Below are 12,296 nucleotides of genomic sequence, written 5' to 3' on the forward strand. Positions count from 1 at the left end.
AAGCTTGATGATTAGTATACAAAACAAACTCATTAGGAAGAAGATAGTGTCTATAGCATAAAACTCTTGATCATAAAACATAATATTTTCTTTTTGCATCATTTAACTTCTCACTAAAATAAGAAATAGGTCTACCTTCACAGCTCAAAAAAAATCCTATTGTAGTACCACTAGCATCACAGTCTACTTTCTTCAACTTCTTCAATGTACACCAGAAATACCCAACAAATTTGGTATCTTGATCTAAAACTATACTCTTTGGCAGACCATGTAGTCTCACCACTTCTCTGAAAAACAACTCTGCCACATGAATGCCATCACTACTCATCTTGCAAGGAATAAAATCTGTCATCTTTGAAAACTTGTCAACCACCAAAAAAATAGAATCATACCCACATTGCATCCTCGGTAATCTAAGAACAAAATCCATGCTCACATCCTCCTCCAACTTCTTTGGTATAGGTAATGGCTAATACAATCCTATAATCTACTTTCCTCCTTTGGCCATTTGACATACTCTGCAACTCTGTACAAACTTCTTCACATCTTGTTACAACTGTGGCCAATAATAATTCTTAGCAACCAAAGCTATGATTTTATCTCTTCCAAAATGTCTAGCCAATCCTCCACTATGATTCTTCTTGATGAGATTCTCTCTCATTGAACTTCTAGGAATGCACAACTGGATTCCTTTGAACAACATACTATCCTGGATCATGAAATCTAACCATTTTGTCCTATCAAGTGTAACAAGTTCTATACAAGCCTTCCATGCTTCACCAAAATCAAGATCATTTGGACACAAAGTACTAAGTACCTTGAATCCAACCACCTCTATCTACATTTCTATTAGAAAAAGTTGTCATCTACTAAGAACATCTACAACTCTATTAGACTACCCACTTCTGTGTTTTAAAACAAATGTATAACTCTACAAAAGATCAATCCACTTTAAATGCCTTTAGTTTAATTTTCATTGACTATTCAAATATAGCAAAGCTTGATGATCAGTATACAAAACAAACTCATTAGGAAGAAGATAGTGTCTATAGCATTAAACTCTTGATCATAAAACATAATATTTTCTTTTTGCATCATTTAACTTCTCACTAAAATAAGAAACAAGTCTACCTTCTCGGCTCAAAATACCTCCTATTGTAGGACCACTAGCATCACAGTCTACTTGAAACACCTTGGTAAAATTAAGAAGTGCTAAAATAGGCTACTCAGTAAATTTCCATTTCAACAAATTAAAACTCTTATCTACTCCTACAGTCCACTTAAACATTTTCTATCCCCTCTTATTGTTTCATTCAAGGGTCCACAAATACAGCTAAAACCTCTCATGAAATTTCTATAAAAACTAGCTAGTCTATGAAAAGATCTTACCTTTGTCACACTTCTTAGAGTAGGTCATTCAAGGATAGCCTTCACTTTCTCTAGGTCCATTTTCAGACCTTCTATTAAGACTACAAATCCCAAGTACACCAAATTATTCTTTACAAAACTGCACCTTTTAGGTTTATCAACAACTTTTTTCCCTTAACTTATCAAAGACCTTGCAAATATGGATCAAATGCTCCTCCAATGTCTTACTCAAGATCAAAATATCATCTAGGTAAACAATGAAAAACTTACCCAGAAACTCCTTTAGTACCTCATTCATGAGCTGCATGAAAGTGCTTGGTGCATTGGTTAGCCCAAAAGGCATGACTAACAACTCATACAGTCCTTCTTTTTGTCTTGAAAGTAGTCTTCCACTCATCAACTTCTCTAATACAAATTTGATAGTACCCACTCTTCATATCTATCTTTGTGAAATATTCAGCCCCACTCAAATAATCCATAATATCATCCATCCTTGGCAATGAAGATCTATACTTGATTGTGATCTCATTGATAACATGAGAATCTATGCACATCCTCCATTCTCCATTCTTCTTTGGTGCTAATACAACTAGTACAAGATACCAACTTAGACTCTTTCGAATCAACCCTTTTTGCAATAACTCATGAACTTGTCTATTCAACTCTTCACCTTTTTCTAGTGTCATTCTGTGCATTTCCTTTTTTGGAAAATTGGCTCCTAGAACCAAATCCATCTAGTGACTAATCCTCCTCATTAGGGCCAATCCATCAGGCACATTATATAATACAATATAAAAAAACTCTCAACATATTTGCAACTTCTATAGGTACATCCACTACTTCTTTACTATCTTTTGGAATTACAAAAAACCACATATACTCATGCTTCAGACCTTTGAGAAACTCTTTTCCATCTACAAAACATATTTTGGCAGCACTATATACCTTTTCTTCTTTCTCCTTCAATGACTTCAACTTATGTTTCACTCCATTCTTGGTCAGAGTGTAGGATTTTTCTTGTCCATCATGTATAACCTACCCAACAACATATGACATATGTCCATAGGCATGATATCACATAGTACCTCATCTTGGTAGCTTCTAATCTTGAACTTCATAGAGTAGTGCTCATTGACCATGACCTTGTGGTCATTTTGCACCCAAGAAATATGGTATGAGCATAGGTGTTTTTGTCTCTCCAGCTTAAAATTTGTGACCATAATTTCTAGCACTATATTTTTAGTACTTACACCATCAATTATGACATCACAACTCTTATCTTTACATCTGCACCTTGTGCAAAAGAAGATCCTTCTTTGATTAGGTTCATTCTCACCACTCAGTAGGACTCTTTTGTTAACTAGGACTTCTCCTCTTTCAACATCTTTAGAATGTGATGATCTGGCATTTTCATAAACATGTATAACTCTATCCTAACCTTCTATTCTTTTTTTTGTCCTCCCTTGGCATGGGGAACATTCAAATGCTCTATGCACTTGTTCTCCATAGTGAAAACATTTCCCATGGAAGCCTCCTCTTCAAGATCCTTGTCCTCTACCTCTTCCTCTCTAATCTCTATTGTTTTGATTATGAAAACAATTAGAATTGTTTCCCCTATGGTTTTGACTACTACTTCCAACCTCATCCTTTCTCTTCTAATCATCATTATGACCACCATAAGATTGTCTGCTAGATTTCCACCATGACCTCTTCCACTATTCTTATTGTTAAACTTCTTGTTTAGTTTCTCCTCAATGCTTAGGGAAAATTGGTAATTTGGTATGCCTCCTCAATACTATTCATTTGAAGTAGACTCAGTTTCTCCTAAATACTTGGCCTTAACCCATTAAAATAGCAATCCACTTTCTCCTTATCAGCTTCTACATGGCCAGTTCTAATAAGAACTTAGTAGAACTCTTCGGTATACTCTTGAATAGATTTTTCCACTTGCTTCAACCCTTGAATTTTCTTCAAAATATCAAGCTCATAATCCACAAGAATGAATTTTCACTTCAATTTAGCTATCATTTGATCCCATCTAGTGATTTTATCCTTTCCCTTTCTATTTAGCTCCAATTGAACCTCTAGCCACTAGATCTTTGCATGTCCCTTTAGTTTTGCCTTTGCAAACTTTACCCTATCAGGATCCTCAATATCTTCATACTCAAAGTACTCCTCTAATTTATTGATCCAATTGATTAGCTCCTCTAGGTTAATATTTCCTCAAAATGTGGGAACTTTAAACTTAGGTCATTTTCTAATCTTGGAGATGGCCTTAAAATGACTCTCTTCCTCTGGGTTCAGAATTGCCTCTGCTTTGGCATTTTCTTCTTCATTGTCCTCATCCTCCCTTTCATCTCTTATGAAAAGATTTATTCCTCTACACATTTATTCTTCCAATGCTTACATTTATCTTTGGAGGGCTCTAAAATCCTTAGGTATAACACCTATAGCTCTTCTACCATGCTCTCTTCACGGAGGAATTTTTTGCACTTTTTTTGAAACCCTAGTGCAAAATGCCTCACAATTGGTGATTTTTCTACATACTTAGCCCAAACCATAGTCCTAGTGTGAACTGCCTCATGGTGATCTATTAACACACTCAAGAACCTAGCTTTGATACCACTTGATGAAGGGTGCTCCCATTAAAATCATAAACCATAATAGAAACAAAGAAATAACAAAAAATGTGACAACAAAATATGAACTTCATATTTGCACCATGTAAGGATTAAACCATGAACAGAAATAACAATTACATGCAAATATAAACAATAAAAGAAAATAATAGATCACGTAGAAAAGAACACAAGGAACCAAGATTTAATGTGGTTCACCCAATCCTTGGGCTATGCCCACCAAATAGAAAGTCTGATATTATTACGATCCAGTGATTATAACTTGATTATAATCCATAATCCCTTATAACTCAATACCACCACAAGAACCAATTTTGCATCACAACTTGACAAAAATACCTAACCCTAAGCTCTTTTATACAAGTAATTTTATGCCACATTAGGGTTACAACATGTTGGCCATATGTTGGCCATAGCCCAAAACCCCAAAGAATTTATGAAGTATGTACAATACTTTCCTAATCAGTCACCACAAACTAATAATCCCCCGCTTGGGGACTGATCAGACTCCACACTAGACAACACACCACAAATACAAAATTACAAATTTCACAAGTACAATATGCTAACCCACATGGGCACCTTCATTATAGTAATCTATAGGACTAAGTTGTGAACTACCACCCAATGTTGTTCTAGACAATGTTCAGGCATTTCTTAAATAGGCAATTATATGCCACTTAAGAAGGTTCTAGACATTGAATCTTAATATCTAGGGCCAATAGATCCTAATAATATATATAGACTCGACCAAATACATCTTTGACAATTATTTTAGATATTTTGGGTAGCCCAACTTCGAAAGGCTATAACACTCAAACCATTGCTCGAATTGGGTATTATAACCAATTTTTGAAAACATTATCTCCTGATCTATAGGCTCTAAACTATGCAAGTGCCTTGTATCAAGTTTTTAGACATCATCTAGGCACTCTAAGACCTCCAATGGTGAGCCATCAAATTTTTTTGCAATTTTTTCCACTAAAAATCTTTAATAACTTCTCTAATACTTAAGCTAGAGCAATGCAATTTTTATGGTAGGCTTATAATTCTAAAATAAACCTTTATCTATAAAATGAGAACATTCCAAGCTCATATGAAAAACTTACTAAAAATAGGAAGTTCCTAGAAATAGTAACCACCATGTCTACTAGTCCTTATTAAAATAGAAAATACTAAAAAGAAAATATTTTTGGGTGTTGCAAGATTGCCCTCACACCTAGGATGATATTTTTGGGTGTTGCAAGATTGCCCTCACACCCAAGATGCTCTTGCATTATCTTGATTTTTTCTTAGTGACATCCTTTTTTAGATTCTCCCACTCAATAATAGGAATATGGGGGGCCTCTCACAACAAACATTATTTTTCATTTGGGTCCTGTAGTTTTACCTAATATACTTTTAAGCTTGGCCCACTTTCTTACGGAGCTTAAGTATTTGAGAGACATTGGGTCCAAAAAGTATTATCATGGCATCAATGAGTTTATCCTTTAACTCTTTAGTTTGCAATTTTCACCTTTTAAGAAAATAAATTTTTTTTAAAGATTCGTAAATGAATTGAAGCTACCTTTTCATTTATTTGAAGAAATTGATCAAAGGAAACATGATTGCTCAATGAAATCAAAATATGATACCCTGTGTGTATGGTCGGCCCAAACATATGCAAACATTCATCATTGAGTTTTCATAAAATAGATTATTCCTTGTAAAATAATAATGGGATTCATAGTTATTGTAAGGGACTGCACATGAGGTTAGTGTGTTTGATTATGAGTATAAGATTGTATAGTAAAAGAAAGGATCAATCTTTAAAGTACCTAGAAGTTGGGATACTCTTACCTAGGGAAAAACATCTTCATTGCTAATGAGAAATTGATCATAATTCTTTATTGTTCTTGTACATCTAGCACGGGTACACCTAGGAACATCCTCATTTCCTCTTGAATAAAATGAATCCAATATTACAAAATACCCCCTAAGAAACAATAGTTCAAGTGAAATAAGCACATGAAAAATGAGAGAGAAAAAGAGGAATCTACTTACCAATAGGCTCTGCCACCACATCTTTTTCCATTTCCATGCTATCACTACTACATTTAGGCAAATATGTAGCTATGTGGCTAAAATTTTTAGTCTCCTCACTAAAACTTCTAGTCATGTGACTAAAAATGATCACATTCCACTTTTTATTTGTAATTTGTAACTATAAGTGACCAAATAAGTGAGTGATTTGGTCACTAGGTAAAATCACAAGATCAACCAAATAGAAATGACTAAATAAACTAGAAAATAAATGACCAAATAAGTGATTGGATAATTAGTCAATAAAAATTAGTCACCTAAACACAAACAACTAAATAAACTATCAAAATAATGATTAAATAAGTGGCTGGATAATTAGTCACTAATAATTAGTCATTTGTACTTCCTTTCTCCACTTTCTCTATGATTTATTTATCAATGAATTAGGTTAATTTAGTTTTTATAACTCATTGATGACCCTTGCACCTTCTCTTTCTCATATTAATCATGGTTTCATTTTTCATCTTCCAAGATACAAGATTATTTGTTAAATGACTTGGATTATTTTATTCATTATTTTGGGATCTTTAATCAAAATTACAAAGTGATTTAGTTTTCCTCTAAGAGGTACATGAATAAATGGGTGGATTATTATTATTTGCTTAATTTAGTTATCTTTTATTTATGTTACTCATTTGAATTCTCAATTATTTATTATAATATTCATGATAAAAAGATTTAATATTTTATAACTAATAGTTATACTTGTTTATGTCACCTCCTTTATCTCTCATTTTGGCCCCATCCATCTTTATTTTTCCACCTCTCTCCCACATTATCTCATCATCTTTATGCTATTTTCTCTATCAAATGAAACTCTCATTCAATTCAATCATAACCTCAAATGTTTTGAAATGAGATACAAAATAGTATTAAAGAAAAATATATTATGTAATTTAAAATAGAACTACCACATCAGTTAGCTTAAAAAAACTAACAATTACATTATGCTTCAAAAAAATTCTATTAAATTCAATGAATTTTAATGCAATTATTCATTAGTAACAATAAAGAAAAACTCACTAATTTAGTTAAGAAAAAAAAAAAAATTGTTTCAAATATTTAATTTTTATTTTATTATATTAAATTAAAAAAAACTATTTTAATTATCTTACTTGAAATATTAAGACAATAATTTAAACCACATACATTCTCAATAAATGCCAAAACAAAAGCACACACATTTTTAACAAACCACCAAATCAAGGAATGACTTGAAATGAATAAGTGCCAAAAAAAAAAAAGTACACAAATTTTCAATAAACCACCAAATCAAGGAATGATTGGAAATGCATTTTATAAATGATCTTGTTAATTATCAGCAAGAAGTATAGGTTAGACCAAAAACCTGAGGCAAGGAATTTTTCCCCTCAAAGGTATGCTTTTCACATAAATATGTATAGGCAATAGAAAGATAACACAATTTAGTTTGAATTTATGAAGTCCCATCATGTGCCTTTCTCAAAAAAATAGGACTTTTGACAATCTAGGGTTTGAAACAAGAACTTTAAAAATTAGAAAGAATTTTGAGTCAGAAAATAGGATAGCTAGATATAGTTTTTTTTTGGTCGTGATTGCATTAATTTGCAATTGCTTGAAGGAAAAAAATAAATCTATAATGAGGGACATGTAAATTAGAGAAAGGGGTTTTCAAAAAGTTGGGTTTCTTACACTTGAAAATGATTTAATGGGAGATAAATTGAGGTAAGGTCATGTGTCATCTCTTTTTGTACCTCCATTGAAAACCCTTGAAAGGAAAATTCTCAATTTTGCATTTTTAAGAGAAATTTAGATATTTTTCAATATAATTTTATTTATGGGAGTTGGGATATACAGGCCAAATATGGTGTCCTATGTTGGGGGAAATTGTAGTTGTTTTTGTTGTGGGTTGGGGATCAACTACTAGCTTTTGCTTCCTCCGATGCTTGCCTTCAAAGTTAAGTTGATAAAAGAAGTGGAATAGCTTAGATTTTTTATTTTGGTGTTTTTAGTAGCCACCAAGATCCCTGAGCATAATTTGGTTACTTCCTAGGAAATTTATATACAAGTTATATGAAGTTGGAATAGTATAGAATTATTTGTCTTAGTGCTTTCATTCTTGTGCTTAGGGTTATCAAATTACAATTTGGCTAGTTCTTTATGAACATGATGGTTGATTAATTGGAAAAATTGAACTGTGGGAGAGAATTTTGAGTAAGTTTGGACTTAAAATTTTAGTTCCAAAGTTGTTATCTTGCCTATAAAAAATATTTATTTATTGGTGAGTTCTCATTGAAAAGAAGAGATCATTTACTTTCTTTCTTTTTTTCTATTTACAAATGGCATTTGTTCTATTCTTCTCAAATAGGGATTGTCAAAAATAAGCTGGCATATCTTTGGGTGTGTAATTGTTGCTCCAAATTTGTCAGCTCAATTACAAAGTGTTTTTAACCATTCAACCACTATGGAAGCTTTCTTATTTAATTGAAACTGCATCACTTTCTCTCATTTTTTATTGTAGTTCTTTCTCTCTTTGCAACATGCTAAAGAGCTCTCAATTATGAGAAGGAAATTGAATGGAATTGTGAATTTTCAAAATCTTCCATTACACTTGATAGTTCTCAAGCTCTTATGATTCATGTTACAAGTTTGTGTAAACTTCTATTGATGTTTTATTTATTTGCATCAATGTCACATCTTATCATGGCCTTTACTATAATGGATTCAACATCCTCCCTTAGATTTTGTCTCTCTCCATATGCTCTTTATATAAATTCTCATCTTGAGCTAGTGGATCCTATTATCCCATGTTTTTGTTGAACAATCACAAGGATGTAGTTAATTTTAGCACTGATCAACACATCTCTAGTGATCTTTTGGCTTGTATCTAGACACTTGATATTAAATCACCTTTTGGGCATTTCCATTTGCATTTCTTATGTTATTCATGTTATATTTGGTAATATAAAAATCTACTCCTTGCCTACTTATTTGTATGACATTTTTGGGTGTTCTTATTAGAGTATTTTTTGGAGTTAATGTTATGGTTTTAGTTGCCATAAAATAGGCTTCAAATCCAATTCAAATAGCTGTGAAGTCTCTTAATCTTCCAAAGTTATAGCTAGTAATAATGAATTTGGAGCTTTCAATTAAAGTTTTTTTCCCATGAAGTTTTCTTGGTGGAATAGCGCCTTGAAATACTACAGTGGAATTTATGATGCTCGAACTTGGAGAAATGAAAATTCCAAGAATGCTCCTCGCTTTGGTGCTCTTTTTTGATCATTGTACAAATCCAAAAATGTTATGGAAGTCTCATTGATGAAGGGTCATAAATAGTAGTTGGATATGCAATTGGCCTTATTGTTGCACTTGCAGTAGGAGTATTGACTCATTCTCTATAGCATGCTCTTTTATATATGTTAGAATTTCTTTAGAATAATTGAGGGGGGGGGTGAATTAGTTATTCAAGGTCCAGATGTCCTATTCAAAATTTTTACTAAGTATAGTCAGCCCATTCAACCATTCATTCATCTAAGCTCTAACTTTTCTAATTCACAAGTTACTATAAATCAACATGCAATCATAACACATAAGAAATCAACACATGACATAATGATTTATATGGAAACCAGTAACATGCTACTCAATTCTCACTCTTTTGAAGTGATGCCCTATGAAAGGCCTACCCTATTAAAGGCTGACAACACACTATTGAATGTGACCTTGTTAGAGGATTAAACCACCCTATTAGAAGTGGGCTTGGTTAGAGGACTTTAGATCATTCACTTGGAATGTCACCTTGTTAAAGGATTTACAAATGACTATTAAACCAACCTAAGTCCATATGATTTCCATATCTAATACAATTGCTAGAGAGTATTAGAAAATATTCACCTGACTACAACATACAACTTATGTTGTAGATTTCAGATCACTTCTCAGCTCATACCCTTGCCTGGCCTTCAATCTTTGTAACATAGGATTTTGTGCCACCAACTCATCATCCTTATCTTCCAACTCATTCACAAAATTCAATGTAACCACTATGTCAACTCAGATTTGGAAAATCTTCATAATTTGAAATAATGCAATAGCTCGACACTATTGAAATACTAGTGCTTGGCACATACTGTGTTACTCGACACTCACTGTATTTTTCTTGATGCTTGGCACCTAAAGATCACTCGACACCAACTAAGAATTTATTGATGCTCAGGACCTAATCTTCACTCAAAACCTAAAGATCACTCGACACACACTAGAATTTCCTATTACTCAGCTCCTACTAAGAATTTTCTTGGCTTCAACTAACTTGCTCGACACCCACTAAAATATCTTAGTTTAAGCTTTGCATACCACCTTGCTACAACTTCTTCCTCCAATGTTTCTAAGTGTGACCAACCTTTGTATCCTTGAGTATGTTATCAATACATCATTTAACCATTGTCTTAATTGATCCTTGCACTTCATTACAACATCATAACTCCTCCTTTCCCTTAGGTGCTCTTGTTACATCTTATTAATCAAATCATCATCATAAATCAACTAAGTGATAGTACTTGGATCTTATAAAAAAATTTCATCCCTACAAATAGCAGGTTTGACATCAATGGAAAAATAATGATTGAAAACATTCTTTTACAACAATCTTTCTTCTTTGCAACAATCTCCCTCTTTGATCTTCAACAATAAGCTTTTCAATGAAATTTCTAACAATCTCCCTCTTTGGCATTGATGGCAAACCAAACTGATCAACCATCAAACTAAACTATTCAACCATGAGCTTACTAAGTTAGAACAGTAAGTCAAATGCCAAAAAGTAAATTGTAACTTCACATTTCCTTCTACTATTCTGATTGCTTCATTTAAACTTCTCCCTCTTTGCTATTGCATCCTTGTTCTTTGTCTTTCTCCCTCTATATTTCTCATCTTCTGCTATTCTAATCAACATCTCACAACTTCTCCTTGTTGATGAATTTTCTACTATTTTCCCCTCTTGATCCTTCTCCTATTGATCAGTTTCAAACATCTTCTCCCTCTTTGACAACAATGCCAAAGACATATTAGCATCTTAATATACAAGTGTAACTTTTACAGGTTCATCCAGTTTCTCCCTTTGTCACCTTGCTTGTGACTAATTTAGAATTTCAACACTTCTACTACTTCAGGCATGAATCCTAAAGTAAACATCCTCTACATCAATGTGTAAAATCTTCAACATTCTACTCATTTGATTTAGGGCATACTTTCTTGTACTTCAAGTAGCCTTGGCTAGGGATATCACCGCTAACTTACCTCTAAGATACTCAAAAGCATCTTTAGGTAGTGCTTTTGTGAAGATATCAGCAATTTGTTCCTTTGAGCTAACATAATCCATCTTCACTTGTTTGTCTTCCACCAACTCTCTTACATAGTGATACTTGATTGCAATATGCTTGTTTTTAGCATGCATTACTGGATTCTTTGATATATTGATAGCACTTATATTATCACAATAAAGTATCATAGGCTCAGTTAGCTCTTCCTTCATACCTTCCAACAGATGTTTGATCCATACAATATTGGTGCAGTTTATAGTAGCTACCACATATTCAGCTTCAACAATGGATTGTGAGGTGCAACTTTGCTTTTTGCTAATCCATGTAATCAACCTTTTTCCCAAGAAAAATGCTCCTCCACTGGTGCTTTTTCTTTCATCAATGTTACCTCCGCAATCTCCATCAGTGTAGAATTTTAGTTCAAACTTCTCATTCCTCTTTTAGTATATACCAAAATCATCAGTTCCTTTTAGGTATCTTAGTATTCTCTTCATTGCCATTAAGTGATTTTCTCTTGGATTTGCAAAAAATCTTGCTACTATTCCAATAGCTAATGCAATGTTTGGTCTACTATGTACAACATATTGTAGCTTGCCAATCATTGACATATACAATGTCTGATTTACTTCAGTAGATTCATTATTCTTAGATAGCTTATGGCTTGTTGCCATTGGTATGCTAACTAGTTTTTAGTCTTCTAACCCAAATGTTTTGAGTACCTCCTTGATGTATTTAGATTGGATCACAAATATTTTACATCTCAAATTCATGCTTCATTTGATCAGCAAAATCTTTGCAGAGAACATATTTTTCTTCAAATATTATATCATCAACAAAGATTTATGATATCAAAATGTCTTTACCTTCTTCAGCTTTGATGTACAAGTTGTTGTTGTCATCTATTTTCTCA

General features: G+C 32.9%; 1 pseudogene; it reads left to right on the plus strand.

The window, feature by feature from the left end:
• Positions 1-9,502, plus strand: part of LOC149561971 (signal peptide peptidase-like 1 pseudogene) — a 188,264-nt pseudogene extending 178,762 nt beyond the window's left edge.
• Positions 9,503-12,296: the final 2,794 nt, after the last annotated feature.

The sequence above is a fragment of the Cupressus sempervirens genome, chromosome 4, assembly GCF_028749045.1.
Source record: "Cupressus sempervirens isolate cs-2001-9-10 chromosome 4, ASM2874904v1, whole genome shotgun sequence".
NCBI classification, from domain to species: Eukaryota; Viridiplantae; Streptophyta; class Pinopsida; order Cupressales; family Cupressaceae; genus Cupressus; species Cupressus sempervirens.